At 37.7% G+C, this 21,150-nt stretch overlaps 1 long non-coding RNA gene across 1 annotated transcript; it reads right to left on the reverse strand.

Moving 5' to 3' along the window:
- Nucleotides 1–7,120: 7,120 nt before the first annotated feature.
- On the reverse strand, nt 7,121–20,692 carry LOC146462442 (uncharacterized). Its single transcript, XR_014857130.1, has 3 exons — nt 20,497–20,692; nt 20,239–20,322; nt 7,121–7,216 (listed from the first exon to the last, which is right to left on the reverse strand). It is a non-coding gene; the product is annotated as an uncharacterized LOC146462442 (long non-coding RNA).
- Between the last annotated feature and the right edge of the window lie 458 nt (nt 20,693–21,150).

Consider the following 21,150-nt stretch of genomic DNA (forward strand, 5'->3'; position numbering starts at 1 on the left):
AACTGTTCCAAGAACAAATCCATCGTAATTGTGCTTTCTCCACTCAAGATCAACGCGCTTATCGACGATCAATTAAAAAGACTTAAGTCAACCGGAGTAAGCTGTACCAGTTTTCGCCTTAGATGGTAACTGTATTGAAGATACTGTAATTTACAGGCAGGGAAATGTCACATAATTTTTGTGCACCCCAAGGTAAAGGTAGCAACAGACAGTGCAGAGAGTTTTTTGTTGTCGAAGCTTTATCAGAAAAATTTTGTGGTCGTTGTTGTAGATGAGGCACAATAGAGTTACTGATTGGCATCTTGGTGTTAAATTTCGCATTGGAAAGTCAAATGGTTCATGTCATATTTTCATTTGCAAAGTTTCAGAAATTGTGGTCTACCAGTGATACGTAAAAATTATTTCTTCTCTTTGTAGTCTTTCAGCTGATTTGGTCACACAAATTCTCCTTCTTCCATAAGTTAATGGTTTAAATTTCCAAACCAAATGGATTGTGTAAATGCGGCAGGTTTCTTTTACAGGCCAAAGGACACAACTCAAGGTCACTGTAATAATATAATTTTATATGAACCAGCTAAACAGGGCCTCCTCCTACCTACAACAACTGTCCACTCCTATAACACCAGAAATTCTGCCAAGCTTAATTTCCACCGACCACAAGTTAGAACTAACATGGGCAAATTTACTTTTAAGTACTCTGCTTCTGTCATATGGGAAACTGTCCCCATGGCATTGAAAAAAACAAAAACTTTTAACAGGTTTAAGAAACTTTATAAGGCCCACCTGATCTCTTGTCAATCAAATAATATATGTTCTGTTTAATGATCAAATATAATAGTATGTAACTATCTAATAATAATAATAGAGTTAAAAATAATAATAATAATAATAATAATAATAATAATAATAATAATAATTGTCTGCTTATATTTTGATCTTTGTTGTCGCTGCTGTTGCTGCTGATGATGTGTTGTCCTTTTCCTTTCTTTTTGTTTGTTGTTGTTGTTTGTTTGTTTGTATGTTGTTTTTTTGCTTTTTTTTGTTTTTATTTATTTATTGTTTTGTTCTTCTTTTATTAAGCTTGTCCTGTTTAGATTTCTTGCTCGGTTCAGTATATCTCGAACATACCTTAATTTACACAAATGTAATTCTCTCTTGTACATCCTAGGCTCTACAAACATTTCCTACATTTTCTAATATCTCAATAAAGCTCAGTGTCATTTCTTTGTTTACTTAAAAGTAGGTGGTGGTCAGCTAGAAAGCCTTTGCTACTTTGACCACCACACACATTTTATAATTTGCACTGTATTTATTTTTATCTTGTAATCATTTGTTGTAATACTTTTCTTTCTATGTTAATGTTGTGTAAATAGTGTGAAATAAATGAACCATGAACCATCCTAGCCCTAACACCATGCTACTGTCTTGGTTATATACCAGCAAACCAGAAAGACCTGTCCGTGTAAATGGTAGGCGCCCAATTATGTCCAACATTAAAATACCGAGTACACCCTTGCTGTTTTAAAGGGTTTTTTTTTTTTCTCAAACATGGAAGTTTGAATTTCTTTTGGGAAATGGAGGTACCACATCTGGATTTGGTAACAGCTAACAGCTTTCACAGTAAGCTGATCTTCAGTAACCATGAATTCCTAAGTATTCCTTAACCATGGCCTTCCATAGCCAGGAAACAACATTTAATCAAACTGTCAGACACAAACCCACTGCAGAGAAGTGGTGGGGAAAAGAAACTTTGAAAACAGTGTCTGTCTTGGATGAAAATTCCTTGTTGATGCCAATTCCTTGAGCAAAAAAAATTTTCTTGTATTGATATTTGCACCCATGTCAGGTCCTAACTTTTCTTAATATTAAGACCAGCAACACAAAATTATGTTCAAGGACTTTTCACACAAGTACACAAAAAATATCAGAACAGTGAACCTTGAACCTTTAAGCCCCAGTAGTGATCAGTATCAAAATTTCTCCTAATATTTATTAATACACAATCAAGGAGAGGTCATGAGATCACCAGTGGTGAAATTTCTTGATATTTCAACAACCTCCCTATAATGCTACTATGAAAAATGGACATGTAGAGACCAGTAAGGAGAAACTGTATGTTGACACTGAGGCTTAAAGGTTAAAAGCTAATAAATACAGAGCCATATTGTTGGTGATTATCGCAGCTTCTTTTATGCTTCGTCCTTCCACCACCCCATGCATCAAAAAGGGCTTAGTTACTTGAGAATCCCTTTTTATTCAGCCTTATCCATTTTCTGGTAATTATATTGTCTTATTCTAATGGAAAGAATAACAACATCCCAGTGAATGACTACAGTTTTTTCTTAATTAATTGCATCTTTGTTCAGGGGGCACAACTTCAGAGTACAGCAAACGAGGAACACTTTCCTCAGTATTCCCTACAGCGAAGATTGTTGTCATGACAACAACAGCAACAGAAAAACAACCAAACTACAATCATACAAAGTTTGAATATGAAAGATTTATGGAGTACTACAAAGGCCCTCCTATCTTAACACAAAGTAATGTTGACCAGTTTGATTACATATTTTCGCCCATAGCAGATGAACTCATCACCACCAATGTCAAAAATTAAGCCTGTCAGCCTATTATTTACTCATCATTAGTACTGTGTGGATTTGGGAGTGCCTTTTTGGGTGGAAAGCTTGGGGATCACCAGTTCTACCTTACTCCCCAAATTCCTCAAAATGCACTTTTGGCTCAGTCTCATTCTCTACAGACTGAAAATGAATATTATTTGCCACAATCTTTGGGAATGGGGTTTGATTCTCATTGTGTTGGAAGGATAATAATTTATTCAATTTGGTCTTCCGCAAACCATGGAAAGTTTTTCCCAAGAAAGTGGAAGAGATGGGAAGCCTGCTACATCAAAACTTTACTTTAACAACAATCATATTGGTGCAAATATTGAAGAAATGCAACCCATCATGACAGATTAGTGTAAATACCCCAGAAATCTGTGCAGGGGAAAATTTTTGCTTATAACCACTTTGGTTTTGGCTTTTGTGTGAGAAATGCAGCTGTTGTGATATCTGTTGTCCGAAATGACTGTCATTGCTCTTAATTATGTGTTGAGCTGTGTCCAGCTGTTTTAGCCCTTGAAGATATTCACATCACTGATAGGAACTTTAGGAACTTGCTTCTCCCTAGAAATCAGGTGGAAGAAATTAAGGCAGAGTTAACAAGAAATAAAGGAGAAACTGAGGCCAGTGATAACTATTTGTATCAGAGAATGTGCTAAGGATTAACAATGGAAGTAGTAAATGAAGTGTGTTTAGTACTTCAAGGACTCCATACTAATGATAAAATAATGGAGAAATTCCCCTATTTTGAAGCAAAGAACAATGGCAAAAAGATTCTAAAAACTATAAGTGATGTCAAATCCAAAGAGGCATGTCCTCCTTTTAAAACTACTTCTTTTCTAAAGCCTATCACAAGCATAGACCTGCAAAACATTAGGTGGTGCAGACATGTAAACCAATGTCCCCATTTTTATTTTAGAGGAAGGCTATAAGTTTTATATTTTGGATCCAAATTTTTTTTAACTCAGTAGGTGGGAGAGAGGGGATAAAATTAAACTAACTACACTTACATAAAGAGCCCTAATCGGTTCAGACAAGGTGTTCTCTGTTGTAGTACGGGTTTCATTACTATTATTTTGGCGGTCATAAGTCGGACATTTTTCATTTCTCTTAGCTGAGGGGTGGGAGGGATATTGATCTCACCAGCAGATGAATAATAATATTGTGTGGACACTATCAATTTCTCCAAAGTCCTATGAGAGATGTTGTATGGATCTTGAAGGAATAAGCACACTGGTCTGAAAGGACTAATATTATATTATGAAGTCTCTTACTCAAAGTCCAGTTCAATTTATAGAAGGAAAATAGTCTTTTAGCAGAAGACAAAAACTGAAAATATGCTAGCAAATGCGGCGCGCGTGTTCAGGAACTCAAGGTAAAGTATTTTGGGGAAATTAATTTGCGTTTACTAAATAAATTATCATTTAAAAAAAAATCATTTTTTGTCAAGAAATACCAAAAAATATATATATGACCTACCTCCATTTTATCCCCAAAAGTAAGCAAGCTTATATCCATCGTGTTGGAAACTTGTGTAAGTTTGAACGTTACTGCAAACTCTTTTCGTCTAAAGTCGCTGTTGTCTTCCGAAAAAACAATTTCTCACTGTTCTCTCCCCACACAAAGGGCATGTATGGATTAAAACGTCGCATGACAATCTTAATCGGAGCGAAAACTTTTCCGTGTTTTTGTTTCTTCCCCGAACTGAGCGAAAACCAAACACAGAAGGAAAGAGCCAATCACAGAGCAGATTAGAATGAGGCATTCTTAATTCTGGTAACCAACCAGAAATGGCGTTGTATCGAACTTTACCAGATCTCACATTTCGACATTCCCGAACCGACGACTGAGATCGGGGTACGAGATTATTGGAGAGTTTCCTTGCTAAGGGCCGGGTCGCACTAGAGCCAATTTTGTTTATTTAAGTGATACTCTGTCAACACGTACTGCAAAATAAGTGCGACCTCACGTTTCCAAAACTCTCCAATTTTTCGCGGATTGCCAAAATTTCGCCAATCTTCAAAGACGCCGAAGTGCTGCCTCGGAGGCGACCAAATTTTGGCAAAGCGGCCAATTTTGTTTGTATAGCAATTAAGCTGCCATTCACTGTAGCGAAACGAGTGCTAGCAGCACTCCTGACCCAGTAGAGCGAGGCAAGAAAGGCAAAAAAGGAAAGTACGACACCTGGGCCCAAGCTAAGCAACGACTGCTTGTTCAGTTGTGGGCCGAAAACCACGAGTGGCTAGAGAGCAGAGAGTCACGAACGGCGCGGATTAAAATCTGCGACGATTTAAACGCTCGCATGAAATTAAGTGTATGAAGAAAATCAAGTATTTAATAGAACGTTTCAAAGAAGCAAAGGAATGGAACAGGAAGCAGACTGGAGGGTTGAAGAAGAAAAGCATGTTTTACGACGAAATTGATGCGGTCCTGGGTTGCCGAGACATTGTCACATTAAACAATGTGTACATTCTCTTGCACGAAAATGTTTTGTTTTTCCTGATGTAACAGGAGAAGAAGGGTCACTTTCCCCAGCGGGTTATGACTGATGTTGCTGTCAATCAAAGACGTTTTGTAACTGCAAATTTCCGTAGTGCGACCAACACTAAAAATTGGAAGTTCAAAAATGTCTGCCAAAAAATTTGACCGCCAAAAATTAGAAAATACAAAAATTCGCTTAGTGCGACCCGGCCCTAATAATCTAAAAAAAGAGCAAGGCAAGGCATGCGAGGCATGAACAACCCCAACATAAACTGCTAACCGTTAAGCTAACCGGGGAGCTATTTAAGCTAACCTAAGTGCTATTTGAGCTAACTGGAGTGCTATTTAGGCTAACTGGAGTGTTTTTTAGGCTAACCTGAGTGCCTCAAGGTTAGTTTTGTTTAACCCAAAATTTTGCAACTAAATCAGTCTATGTCTCACGTTTACTATAGAAAAACAATCAATGTAGAAACGGTTTCTGTCTTCAAATGAAAGGTGAATAACAAATGCTTTGCCCTGAATTTCATTTAAAAATATAGACAGCGAAACATTGAAAAACGTACAAGGATATAAACGTACGCGTGATGCGTAACGTTACTCTAGATTCGGGGGGGGGGGGGGGGGGTACTCAACAGATGCTCAGGTAGGGAGGTGCGGCCCGGGCGTTCAAACCCTGACCCTGTTTAAGACAATTCTCCGATTTCCCTATCCCGTTTAAGACAGAATTCAAAATTTTCGGGCCCTTTCTAAGACATTTAACCCAAAATCACACCCTGTTTAAGACTATAATGAAATAAGAATACACTAGTTTCTTATCGTATTTTAATGCATTGGCAATCACAATCTGTTTAAGCCATTAGGTCATGTAGGGATACCCTGTTTAAGACAGAAAGTGATGAAATAGATACCCCGTTCAAGACAAAACACCCTGAAAACCATACCCTATCGGGCCGCACGTCCCCGTTAAGGTCACATAAGGGAGTAACCCCAAGGTCTAGATCATACCGAAAATTACGATCTGTCATTGACCCGGCGTCACATACATATTAGGACCGTACAAATGGTTTCTGTCTCTAAACGAAAGGTGAAAACGTAAGGATTAAAGCCCAGTGATTATAAAAAGCATTCGTATGACAATTGTCGTTTTCCCCTGTATTTCACTCTGACTGCAAGAAATGCAATTCTATCTGGTGGTTACTTATTGCCTCACTATATCTCTGTATCTATCTATTTGGTAGCCTGCGAGCAAGCTCTCTTCGGGGTGGGGGACGGGAGGGGGAAAGAGGATCCACCTACAAGAGAGCTTGCTCGCAGGCTATTTATTTGGGGGAATTGGCGATGCTGGAGGTTATCACTGTTAAAAGATTGTAGGCTTTACGCAACACACAGTCAAATATGGCCCGAGTATAAGCTGGAAACAGCTTCTTGTTATGCATAGATTAACAGTGACTATCAAAAATAAACTACAAGTAACTGGCCAGTGATCTTTTCTCATGCGTTTGGTGTTGTATAAAGACTAAACTGGCATTCTGACTACAAGGGCAAAACCTATCTTTAAGTTAACCCTCTGGGTGCAACTTAGTAGATCTTAAAAGTGAACTCGATGAAAGACAAAAGTAACCTCCGAGGGGTTACCACATTTTTTCTGAAATGTGTGGTTTTACGTCTTTGCGATCCCTAACTTTTATATAATGTTATCGTGACAAGGAATTTTCATTTTCTAGGTTTGGCAACTCGTAACCCGCAACTCTAACTCACAACTCACAACTCCGGAACTCGCATTCTTCCCACACTCCAAGTATATACATGTAAGCCTTTTCACTGAAAAGAAAAAGGCTCAGAATTCAAAGCAGCTGGCTTTTTAGCAGGTTGTGAGCACTTGAGGAGAACCTTGTAAATGGCCCACAAATTTTCCATTATAGATGCCTCGTTACTAAACTTGAGACTGAATTTATCCATTAAAGAAGCAATGAGATGTAAAGGGAAGTGAATAGTGCTACTAAAAGTTTTAAATCTTACCTATTTTAAAAATAGCATTGCTGATGTCTTACTTCACTTCTTTGTCACTTGTTAGAAGAGGTTTCTCTCTAGTCTTGCTTTCCAATGTACGAGATCTACATGAAATTAAGGTAGTTTGGCACACATTATAATTACATTATCAAAACATTATTAAAGAGCTGCTACCTACAGCTGTTGGTAAATTTTAACCAAAGCAGAGTAAACTAAGTTTGAGTTAGCAGAGAGTTCGAATTGAGTTTGAGTTAGATAGTAAAAAATGACTAAAAAAAAGACTGGAGACAAGTCCAGGAAAAATCAGATTTTGTTCGAGTTAGAAGGGAGAGTGGGTACTTATTCAAGGGTGGGCGCTTATGATTTTCCCAACATTTTCAGCAAACAAGGTCAGAGAATAACAAAACAAGGGATAACAAGTTTATTTTGCTAAGACAAGACAAAACAAAGTGCAAAATCTAACATAAACAATATAAAAGTTCATTAACTACTGTATCTAAAACCAATTTTGGTTGATTTTGGTTCTCTTGCTTCATGTTGGGCTGGTACTGAAATGTTTTTTGTTGGGAGAAGTGTGGGGTGGGCACTTATTAACTTTTTGGGCTTTCAGGTTGGGCACTTATTCCAGATTGGTGCTCATTCAAAGGTGGACAGTTATTAATCGAATAAATACGGTACATGAAGGAAATTGTTCCAAACAGCCAATCAAAGTGACACTATCGTTAACTCGTGGATATGGCGATGGAAGTAACCGTTGATGCCATGGGTTTAACCGAAAGATGGCTTTGATTTATAATAGTTTGGAATGGTCTTTGAAATGTAATAGTGACGATGATGCCGTGAATGGCGGAGACGCTCTTAGGGCTCTTCACTCGTTTGTCCCCCATGGAAGGTGAGTGGGGGGAAGGAATGCAACTATTTTTCTCCGACTATCTACAAATTGTTAAAACGGATTAGCAATGTAAGAAACTAATATATTTTTTTCTTTTTCGTAAAACTAATTCATGTCATAAACAGGGTAAGAGAAGACAGATAATTTTGTCATAAACAGGGTCGAGGTTTGACAGCCTGGGCAGCACATTTCCACTTAGACTTGAGTTAGCCTCACAAAAATTTGAGGTACTTGGGTAAAGGAGGAATCAAACAAGGAAGGCACATTTTGGGTATGTCCTTGGGGGAGCCGGTCACCATTTCTTTTTTTGGTTTTGAGGATTCAAATGTTATGCAGCTGTTTGTGGCTACCTCCTATCTTCAAATTTGTCCTTGGGGTGGATGTTCCCAGTCCCTCACCGAATAAAATACTTTAAATACTGGTGGAATGATTTCGTTGCCCTATATGACCAGATTTAAAGGCAAGCAATTTTACTTTAAGGGCTGGATTACGGTAAACAGAATGTGTAGTTCCAAAAACTATCCATAACCCCTCCCCCCCCCCCCCACCTCACCTCACTGCTGGAGTAACTAGAGCCGAGTGTCTGATAGAAATGAAATGGCAAAAGATTTCGTAACGAACTGACTTTTTTGAAAATTGCCATTCCATTTTGATTTTGTACCAGAATTTCTGGATATTTTTGGTCGAATGGATCGGTTTGAGTTTGAAGATTTTGCGTTTCAGGTCTCGATCACACAAGGCACAAGGCCCTATTTGTGAAGGATATTCAAATTATTTTCCTTACATGTAAACAGCTTTCCGACAACTGTAGCATTTAATTTTTACATCTTGATCATTTTGAAGCAGCAACAGAATACTTCCTGAATGATATCAGTTTATTAAAAACTTGCCCCGTTTTTGTAAAACACACTGACAATAAATAAATTCATGACGGGAAAAGACTCATGAATTAAAAAGTTAAACTGTGACTTCACCAGATGAAAATATCACTGGGAGAGCACCTGCCACGATGGAGTGAAGACGTGTCTTACTGAGCTCCGACAAAAATTGGAAATTTTTCTTATTTAAAATGAAATTGCTTCGAATAATGCTTCATGTCAGGTAAACGTTTAAGATCCGGAAAGCAACTGACAATTTTAGGCAGCCATAAACAACGTGAACACGAACCGCCGAAGGAAAATAGAAAGGTGACGCCGACACACGAAGACGCCATGACTGCTGAAGTTCTGCAAGAGTTAAAGTCCATGCGGAGCGAACTCACCGGTCAAATAAGGAAACTAAGTGCAGATCTAATTGACTTCCAGCAAGACACGAACGCCAGGTTAGTCAAGATAGAAAGTGCAATGTCGAAAATTGACGAGATAGAAATCCTGAATAACAAAGCTCAAGTACTTGACGAAGAGGTCGACCGAATTAAGGTTTCTTTAACCTCTACGAAGTCTATAATTGAAGCGATGGACAGCAAAATGGAAGACTCCTTTAAAAAAACTTCACGAAAGTAACAGAGAACTTAAGAATAAACTGGAACACTTGGAAAGATACTCCCGTGACTTCAATATTCGCCTGATAGGGGTCGAAGAAGAAGAAGGTGAAGATTGCATGACCATTGTTTTAGACCACTTCACACTTCTCGGCTTCGAAGAAGCCCACGAAGAATTAGAAAATGCTCATCGCACAGGAAGAAGACAGGATGGCAAACCCAGGCATATTATTGCGAAATTGTACGCTAGACCATTTAAGAGGAACCTACTTCGAGCCGCGAAGAACCCACAGAATAAAAACCTGCTTAATGGAGTAAGATTAGTCGAGGACTTTACACCCGGTGATTTCGAACTCCGTAAGAAAGCACTACCGATGATGAAAAAAGCTTTTGAAGAAGGCAAGAAAGTACGTTTTACAAAAGGCAAACTGTTAATCGACGGTAAGGCTGTTCCGGTACAATAGTTAGATTAAAATAGACTAAACTAGTATGAAGCAGCTATTATAAGATATTATACTATTTGTTTTGGATACACTCATTTCGGAGCGAAGCTAAGATCAGCGTGTAAACAACGCGCAATGATAGTGGCCAAAACGCTAGCGAAGCTTGTGCATTGCTGCACATCCGCGAATTTTCAAAGTGTGTGCCTGCTGTTTTCCATGTTCTTTTTCTTCGCTTTATTTTTTAATGTACTATACAAACCAAATTATTTCTTTACCTCAAACACCTCAAATCGCAGTATAAACATTAGATCTACAATATTCATTTTAGCGACTTGCTATTTGTTGATATCCATTCCCTCTTCAGAGTATATATTTTTTATTGTATTATCCTTTTTTGCTTTTATTTGGTCAAATGATTACGGGTAAACTTATTTCACTAAACATCAGAGGCATCAACAACTTTCGAAAACGAAAAACAATTTTCACCTGGTGCAGAAAACAAAAAGCAGATATTATATTTTTACAGGAAACTCATTCGACCGAGAGCAATGAAGTCCAATGCATGGAAAAGGGAATGAGGCGCCCCATTCTTCTGCTCCCACGGGGCTAACAACGCCCGTAGGGTTGCGATTTTGATTCGAAATAATTTTGATCTGATTGTATCGTTGAACAAAAGGTAGCTGACGCATATGGCAGATTTCTCATACTGAAAGTGATACTCAATGGTGAACAAACCCTTCTAGTAAACATTTATGGTCCAAACAGAGACAATGAATTAGTTGCCTTCTATCTCTCGCTATTGCAGACTATTGTGAAAAATGATTTTGATACTATTGAAAATATTATTATAGGTGGAGATTTTAATTGTCCATTAAACCCCACAGTGGACAAAAGAGGTGGTAACCTTTTCCCAAGGCAATCTGTAATTAACACAATAGAAGAGCTACAATCAGAGCTGGATTTACATGACATTTGGCGCATTAAAAACCCTACGACACGTAGTTATACATGGAGTCAATCGGAACCCCCAATTTTTTCTAGATTAGATTACTGGCTAATTTCAAACTCTCTAGCGGATAATGTTTGTTCGGTCGATATAATACCCTCTATCAAAACAGACCATTCCGCAATCCTAATAGAATTTCAAGGTGTTGATGCAAAAGCTAAGGGTCCTGGGATTTGGAAACTTAATTGTCCCTTGCTGAGTGACGAGACTTACGTTGAAAAAATAAATTCTCTAATACCTAAATGGGTACAGGAAGGTGAGATCGATCTTGAAGACCCGCGATCAGTGTGTAATAAAAGAATTCAACGCTTTGGTGTTTAATTTTTTGTGGAATGGGAAAGATAAAGTCATTCGACGCTCAACGTACGCGTCTTATGATTCTGGTGGTCTTAAAATGATTGACTATGAAACTATTGTAAAGGCATTAAGATTAAGTTGGTTAAAAAGAATAGTAGATGTTGAGTGTTGTGGCTTTTGGAAGCATTATCTCAATTATCTTCTGAGCAACAAGGGAATTTTATTTAGGAGAAGACCAAATTTCAGAAGTATATCTTTTACCTTGGAGGGTTGCTAGCGAACCGTATGTACGCTCTTTTCAATACAAAGTGTTAAATTACATCCTCTACACAAACGACCGTCTTTTTAAAATAGAGTATGTATCAAATCCAAACTGCACCTTTTGTAAAGAGCATCGGGAAACTATTCATCATATCCTATTTGAATGCTCTTTTTCCAAGCATTTTTGGAATTTTTTTTTTTAATTTATATAATATTTATTGAAATTTATCATTTACAGAGCAGTTACTATTTCATTGACAATATTATATATAGGTTAAAATAATAACAATTGATACATTTTGCACAGTTACCCCATTTCTATTTTTAAGCAAATCAAATAATTCAAATAATAATAATAATAATAATTCAACTAATTTAACTAAATAAACCAATTAAACCGAGCAACATCAGATAAAAAAAAAGAATAGTAGATTAGGCGAATCAGCTTTAAAGACTTTTCACGTAGTTATCAATTTCTTCTCATTTGAATATCCATTTCTTTTCATAAAACTTTTTCTTACTTATTTTTCTTTCAATATTATATTTGATAGCTATCGTGTTCTGAAAACCTTGTATTTTAGGATGTATTTGTGTTCTTCTACAGTCCCACAAAAACAGTTTTCCAATGAACGACCTGATTTGACAAGCGGTGCCAATACAATTCAAACTCGTTCCAAAACTGCCTAGCATAAGTGCATTGATAAAGTAGGTGATATAGTGTTTCTCGCTCAGTTTCGCAGAAAGTGCATAATTCGTCAACTCTAAAACCAATTTTGCATAATTTCGCGTTTGTGTATAGTATATTATTGAGAATTTTATACTGAAAGGCCTTAACGTACGATTCGAGTGCAACAGCGTGAGGCAAAATGAAAGATTCTTTCAATAAATCATCTGATATATTAAAATCGCCTTTCCACTTATGAACAATATTAGGTGGCCGTGATTTCTTCGCAACAAATACCGAATAGTAATCTTTCGATTTCTTCTTTTTCACATCAAAAATGCTGTTATTTATCTGAAGCGAAGAAGGCGTTAGTGGGTGGATTTGATCACGCGTATTTTTTAAGAAATCAGGTATTGAGTGTCGAAGGCCCGCCCACTGTAGAATGCTAATTTTTCCAATTTTATTTGAAACGTAACCAAAGGAATCGTTGAAATTCAAATCAAGTCGGAGATCACGTATGTAAATAAATCCGGATTCATAGAAATTTTTGTAAAAAATGGGCTTTTTATCTATTCTTATTTCTTTATTATTCCAAATAATATTTGTCCAATTTATGTCCGTAGCGAAACTGTCGCGAAATTGTGACCACCACAGAAGAAGCTCTCGATAAAACTGGGAAGTGAATGTATAATCCTTAACGTCATAGTTACAATTTAAAAAGAACAGTCTTCCAACTGTTTTCAATTGGTGTTGTAAGTACCGCTTCCATGTCCCATCGTTTGCGTTGAATATTCGTTTAAGCCATGCCAATCTCAAAGCTTTAACCATGCTTTCTAAATCAATCATTTTCAGTCCACCTTCCCCATAATCATTTATTGTTGACACACGCGTTACTTTATCTGTTCCATTCCATAAGAATTTGAATAGCAATTGATTTAATTGTTTCACCAGCTCATTGGGTGTTGGCAGGAGTCAGCATACATAAACAAATTTGGGAATTAGAAAGGATTTTATTATAGTCACTTTACCAAGGATTGAAAGACCTCTGGAAGACCAAATGTTTATCAGTTTTTTAATACTATCCAGTCTTTCGATGAAATTCTTTTCTTTGAGCAGTTTTAGGTCATAAGTGAAGTATACTCCGAGAGCTTTTATTGGTTCCATAGGCCATCTAATTCCAAGAGGTTCTGTTTTATTTTCTTTGGATGCTCCGATCCACATGTACCCTCGGTTTTGTGCAATTAATCTTAAGACCCGAAATGTCCTTGAAAATGTCCAACAATTCAAATAAACTTTTGGCCGAGTTCATATCCGAGAGCACTGCAGTAGTGTCATCCACGTATTCCAATAGCTTTGTTTCCTCATTCTCGATAGAGATTCCTTTTATCTCCTTATTTTGACGAATGGCAATTGCACGAGTTTCCTCAACTACTATAAAAAGATACGGCGAGAGTGGATCACCTTGCCGGACTCCGCGTTCAAGCACAAAATAATTTGAAGCAGTTCCATTATTTATAGTACAGCTCTGTATGTTTTTATAAAAAGTTTTAACCCAGTTAAGAAAGTTAGGTCCGAAATTAAAGGATTCAAGACATTCGAAAAGAAAGTCCCATTCCACGCTATCAAAAGCTTTTTCAAAATCAATAAAAATCATTAGTCCTGGAATATTCTCTTCGACAGTATAATCCATTATATCATAGATAGATCGAATTGTTTCGCCTATATAACGATCTTTAACGAATCCTGTTTGATTGTGATGAATAATCTCTGGTAACACATTTTTAATTCTCGAAGCGATTACTTTGGACATTATTTTTGCATCTACGTTGACTAGCGAAATTGGACGCCAGTTTTCAAGGAATGCACGGTCTTTTCCTTTCTTCTCAATTAGAGTAATAACTGCTTGTTTTTGGGATGAGGACATCTCACCTTTATCAAAGCACTCATTTACACATCTTATAAAACTATCACCAATTAGAGGCCAGAACTTTCTGTAGAATTCAATAGGGATGCCATCATTCCCTGGTGTTTTGTTGTTGTTAAAAGAATCTAGAAGGCGAAAACATTCCTCGGATGTAATTTTACCCTCGCATGTGATTTTCTGTTCCTCAGAAAGTTTTGGAATATTTAATTCACTCAAAAAAGCGAGTCTTTTTAACGCAATATTCGGATCATTGTTACCAGTTTTATACAAATTATGATAGAAACGCTCTTGTTCCTTCAGAATGCTAATTGGATCCGTATTAATAGCACCGTTTATGTAAAGTTTTCGTATGTGTTTCTTTACGTGATTCCTTTTTTCCAAATTCAAGAAATATTTAGTACTTTTTTCTCCATGTTCATGCCATCGAGCACGTGCACGTATTATTATTCCTTCTGTTTTCTCTTCGTAAAGCGCCTCTAATTTTTCTCGGATTGTGTGATAGTGAGTAATGTTAGAATCACTTGTGTTTTTTTCTAATGTTTCCTTTGCTTTGTTTAGTTCCTTTTGAAGAGTTTTTTCCTCAACATCTCTTTCTTTCGCTTTCTTTTTTGAGTGTGAAATAGCGTGACCTTTAATGTTATATTTAATCCAATCCCAGGTTGAGCGGTCGTCTGACAATTCCTTTTGCCCTTCTGCAGTCCAAATTGGGATCATTTCTGTGACACTCTTTACATACTCTTCATCAACTAACAGAGAGCAGTTCATTTTCCAATATCCCGAACCTCTTAGTTCGGTTGCCAATTCTTCTATATCTAAAGTAATTGCATCGTGATCTGTTCTAATTGCGGGAATAATATCAGTTGATTTTACAAGGTCATTTAAATTGTTTGAAATTAACCAATAGTCTAAGCGGCAAAAGATTTTGGGAGATTTTTGGCTCCACGTATAACTTCTTGTGTTTGGGTTCTTAATTCTCCATATGTCTACTAAATCAAGCTCGTTTTGTAAACAGTCAATACGTTCCACAACTGATTTTCGTTGATTTAGATTTCCTCCTTTTTTATCACAAGCTGGATTGAGGGGGCAGTTAAAATCGCCTCCCATAATTATCTTTTCCTCGGTGTCGAGATTTTCCTTTCTCAATATATCAAGTAGATTGTTTACGAATTCTATTTGATCTTTGTCTTTGTTTGGAGCATAAATATTTATTAAAACATACCTTGAATCTTTTATATCGGCTTTTAAAATTATATATCGTCCCATGGGGTCCACGATTGTATGCTGTATTTTGCAATCAAAACCGTTTTTTATCAAAATTGCCACTCCACGTGAATTGGAGCTACCGTGACAGGCAATAAGCTCTCCGCCCCATTCATTTTTCCATTGAACAATTGTCTCAGCAGTGGAATGAGTTTCTTGTAGAAAGGTTATGTCTGCATTGCGCTTTCGGGACCAAGTAAAAATAGTTCTTCTTTTTTTAAAGTTGCTTATGCCCTTCACATTAAGCGAAATCAACTTAAAAGACATCGTACTTGCGGAAAGTAACATTGGGACTGCAGAATCCATTAATCAACAGAACAAAAGATGATAGCAGGCAATATAAATACATGCAAATCACAATTGCAAGAAATAAGCAATTTAAAAACAAACGATTCGCCGATGTTGCTCGAACTAAATGTATGATGCTAGTAAACCTAAAGGGGAAAAAAAGATTATATTCAAAACGGAAAAATAGGAGAACGATATAACAAATGCAAATAATAACTAAAATTACTAAAGACCTAATGTGATAGCAAGTAAACAAAAAAGGTTTGACGAGCGATCGAATAAGCATAGTCTAGTAACGGTGTGTTTGCCTCCTGAAAACCGGTCGTGTAATTCAATAAAAAAAAAAAATTGATGATGATTGAATAATGTAGTATATCTAGGTCTGTTCATTTTTCCTTACACCAACGACTTATGAGGTATTAAAGGATATGAGGTAAACAGTCATAGTATAATCAGGTTGCCAGTTCTTCTAATTCCCAAGCCTCACTGATTCTAAGCGGTCTGGACTCCTCAGTTTTCCGAACAAAAATTTTCCCATCCACAGTCCAAACTCGATTGATCTTATAGGCTCTTTTCATTTTTCTTGCCTTAGCCAGAATTTCTTGTCTGTATTGTGTAAGGTTCTCGTTTATGAAGATTCTTCCTTCTGTATCTCCCTGTGTTGACCCGATGATCTCTGTAGTATTCGCTTCTTTTAAATTAAATCTTCCTTTATAAAATTCTCGTCTCTTCTTGTATGTAGTGAAGCGAACAATTATGGGTTTAATGGCTGGCGACTTTCGGTACAGTTGATGTACAACGTCAATGTCCTCGGTTGTTACATTTACTGACATTCTTTGGCCCGTTTTGATGACAATGTCTTGCAGGTTTTCACCTTCGAATTCTGGAATGCCATGGATTTCGATATTAAATTTACGCGTATATTGCTCTAAGGCATCGTGCTCGTATTCAAGTGTTTGCACTCTCTTTCCCAAATCAAATACTTCGCTATGTAAAGCGTTGTTTGTTGAAACCAGTTTCTCATTTTGCGTTTTGAGTGCATCTACCATTTCAGTGTGAAATTGCATCGAGGTCTCCAAATTGGAATTTGGTGTCCTCTTGTATATTAAATAGGCTTGGAAGTTGCGAGTGCCTCTCGATACGTGACATTATGATAGGCATTCTGAAGGAGGGAATGGATCTGCTTAACTATATAGTAATTTTAGGAAAAACGTATCTGTGGACCTGTAGGTGTAAAGGAATTAACCCCATCTTAAATCATTTCAAGAAAATTTTGGAAATCAAATATGAAACAGAAAAATACATAGCCTTTAAGACAAATAAAATCCGCCAATTTAAAAAGAAATGGGAGATGTTTGAGGTATTTCATTTAGTTTAATTCTAATTTCAATTGTAATCTTAATTAAAATATGTTATTGTCAGTTAATTTAGTAGCAGTAATTTTAGATGTTTGAGGTATTTAATTTAATTTAATTTAGTTTAATTCTAATTTCAATTGTAATCTTAATTAAAAGTATGTAATTGTCAGTTTAAAAAAAAAAAGATGAAAATATGCCCACTGACATTCACATGCTCGTGTAACCTTCGTGGCAGGCGCTAGAAAGGGGAAGGGAGAGGGGAAAATTGGGCGCGTGAGAAACGCGCGGCGCGAGGGAGAGGGGAAAAGGAAGCTTCCTTTTCCCCTCTCCCTCGCGCCGCGCGTTTCTCGCGCGCCCAATTTTCCCCTCTCCCTTCCCCTTTCTAGCGCCTGTCACGCAGGCTAATGCTCGTGTCCCTCAGTCGTACTTCGCATAGCTTAATTACCGAAAGCGATTTCGATGCAAAAAATGATTTCGCTGAGTAAGATAAAAGTAATCCATCAAGCAACGGACAGGTACCGAACGGATAGCTTACGGCTCTGGAAAACGGCGATTTCACTGAAAGCCAAAGAAGGTTTACAGGGCTGTCAACCTCACACGTCTTCAAATATGGAGAATATGACTTCCCCGGCCAGCAATAACAAAGCGCCTTACCGGGGCATCGCATCAACGCCAAATTCACGGCTTCAGTAGGGGGGGGGGGGGGGAGTACATTAAACATTGCCAGCACAGTAACAACGAACAACGCTACACATTTCAGGTCAGAAAGTCGAGTCGACGACAAATGGCAAACTTCGCCAATTATCCGGAGGATTACAGACATAAATCTGGAGAAATTCGGCTCAAAATCGGGACATTACAGACATAAATCTGGAGACCGGGAGATATGGTTCAAAATCTGGAGACTCCCGGATTATCCGGGAGAGTTGACATCCCTGGCGCCCGTTTAGATTCCCTGATTTAAATGAAAAATCTACCAAACTAAATGAAAATATCGGAGACGCGCAATTCAGTTTACCGTAAACCACGGCCATGATATGCAAATTTGTTCCACCGACATTAATAGTACAAGTATTCCCAAACGGTGTTGAAAGGCAACTGTGATGCTCATTTGCAAATGTCTTTGTTATTACACGGAATGCCCGCAGGCAGGCCGTGTCCAGGTTTCGGTCGGGTATCTTTTTTTTCTTCGTCGTAGTCAGAAATCGCCACATTAATTTATGCATTAAAATATCTCCTCCCCTGGTAGGGATGTATTGTTCTGATTGTCTTCAACAAACGCAGCCCATCTTTTTTTTCTTCGTCGTAGTCAGAAATCGCCACATTAATTTATGCATTAAAATATCTCCTCCCCTGGTAGGGATGTATTGTTCTGATTGTCTTCAACAAACGCAGCCCAATCAAAATCTATTATTCTGGGCACATATCACGAAAGAGGGGACCCACTCATCCCTTGCTGTGTGACGTCAAATTATCATTTAATCTATTCATTAAACCTACATTAAATTCTACCCTCTCCCAGAAGGGATTTATTGCTCTGATTGTCTTGAACGAAAACAGCCTAATCAAAATCCATTATCGGCGCGTATATCACGAGGGAGGGGACCCACTTATCTCTACCTGTGTGACGTCAAAGCAAGTCATCATTTCGAAAAGTTGTTTTTGTTCAATGGCGGCCACATGTATGAATTTAAGACTCTGATCTGCCGTTTTCAGAGAGAAAACAAACCTATTTCAAGCGGTAAATCGAAATAATAGCTTCTAGGTAGTAATCGACAGTTGAAACGGTGGAAATTGGGAGAGTTCACATCGAAGAAACTCCGCTTTCAAAAACAGATCGCGGGATTAGAGCTAGAGGAGGCCAGACCAGTTCAGCGGGGTCATGACGATATTGCAGAGTTATTTCTGGTATGATTCCTAGTAACACAACGACAAGTATCACGCAATATATCTGAATAAAGCATTCAGACAATTATTTCAATTTCCAAGGGAGGATAGTTTTTAGATATCTGCGAAACATACAATGGGGAATAATTGGGGCTACATTAAGCATTCCGTGTAATGCCATTAAAGGGGCATCTTGTTTCTTTAAGTGTGGCTTTTGTACGGGAAAATGAATCAGAAAGTGGTAATTACATCGCTGATAACAATGGTGAATGGTCAACAATTATATTTCCGTAGACCGACGCGACGCGCGTGCGGCAAACAAAATTTTCAATTATTTCGTCTTGGGCGTAGCGGAATTATTCGTATGTGCTTGTAGTAAAAGAAAATTCAATGGATAATTCAACAATACATGAAAGGTCACAAACTTCTGTCTTCTCACCTACCGTCGATTCGACTTCGACATCAAGATTTACGCCTCGGTGAGTGGAGGCGGTGCACAATCGCTATTAATTGTATCAATGTGCATTTGTTGAGAATCTTTTGCTTCACCTTCGAAGAACACCATTTTGTCACTTCGTCAGACATTTGCTTCTAATGATGGAGAATGCAGCGAGAATGCGTTCAAAGCACTATAAAAAAAAACCCATCAGAAATCTAACCTGCGATCGCAGACGTATTTCCGGCTGTCGCTTCTTTCAGACGTGGGATTGGCTATTTTCCACTTCCGGTTACACCGGAGTGAGTGATTTATTTGCATACCAAACGCCTCTAACACTCGTGATGCTAAAGCATATCCACGAGTAAAAAGGATAAACAACCTAACACGTAAGATTGTGTAACTTGTCTAAGAGATTTTAGACCACGAATCTGATGAGATCTGACTCACAATCTGTTCAGCATGTATAACTACCGATTGAGAATTAATACTTCTCGGTCTCGCTAAGAATGAAATTGTTTTGAGAACAGAATTTGATAAATCAAGTCTTGTGTGTCTGGGCGGGTTTTTCCCAGAAGTCAAATATAAGATGACAGACAATGTTACATGTCTGCACTACACGCAAATTTTGGATCCACGTATCAAATTGCATGTGATGTTCAAGGTTCCACAAGGGAAATAGTTTGAAGCACAAATTTTAAAACTTTTCTCTAAGACCATTACCTGCAGTACGAAAACATTCCCAGATTAAAATGGCACTGTCAGGATTTTACAACTACGTTTTGTTGCTCCCAATAGTGATTAATATTACAATTTAATTAGTAAATTAAACTTAAAGGTGAGCTTACAAACTGAAAATAATTATTGTTTTCCAGTTGAAACAGCTGAGACTAGTACATCATGAATCAGTCATGAGATTTAAAAGCTTACCTTATTAGCTTTTCAATCTTCAACAGTGGCACGTCAATTCAACTAAACGGTAAGACCAAAATCCTTTTCTGGTGATCATATGAACTGAAACGCAAACATTGAAAGGAACATGAAAACTGTTCGATGCAGGAAGACAAACAAAGCTACACTGACAAACCGTACCCTGATGGCTGCGTACATGTATCATATTAGACCGCCAAATCAACCAGGAGAAATTCCTTAAAAACACAAATCAAATGAACTGATTTGACTCCTTACCTTTGCTGTCAGAACGAGAGGAAACGAAAAAGCCCAAAACAATTGCGTCCCGGAGCGCCACGAAGATGTTTTTTCGGAGACGCTGCACAAGTGAGGTCTTCGAGAGCCGCTCCCAACTAACTGAAAGTGCGTTGTTTCGAGGTCAAAGTAAAGGACGATGCCTACTATTGTTACTGCGCATACGTTCAGCGCAACTCGAGATACACGGGTTTCCCATGGGTGGTGCCTGCCAATACAGGAATATTTTTGCGCAGTTCAAAACTATACGGAGAAAACAGAACGTAGCATGTGCTCTTGGTATTCCAAAAGAAAATTGGGGATAACCATGCATTTTTCGGAGATAATTAAGCTTCAATTTAGAAAAAAAATCCCATACATTGCTTTATATTTTGGCACTTTTTAGAAATGTTGTTGCTTAATTATCGTACTAGGGTTGGAACGTGGCCTACAATATGAGACCCCCAATACCAGGCCCCAACATACGATCTCAGGCCCCGACATAACATATCAGGCCCCGACCTACCATAACAGGCCCCGACATTAACGTCTATTGTTTAGTCGTGCTATATGATGAAAACTGAACTTGGAATGCTTGTTAATCGAACGGTTTTTCTCCAACGTCTGAAATAATAAAATAATATACACAAATAAAGC

The sequence above is a fragment of the Pavona decussata genome, unplaced genomic scaffold (genome assembly GCF_977016875.1).
Source record: "Pavona decussata unplaced genomic scaffold, jaPavDecu1.1 SCAFFOLD_187, whole genome shotgun sequence".
Classification (NCBI taxonomy): domain Eukaryota; kingdom Metazoa; phylum Cnidaria; class Anthozoa; order Scleractinia; family Agariciidae; genus Pavona; species Pavona decussata.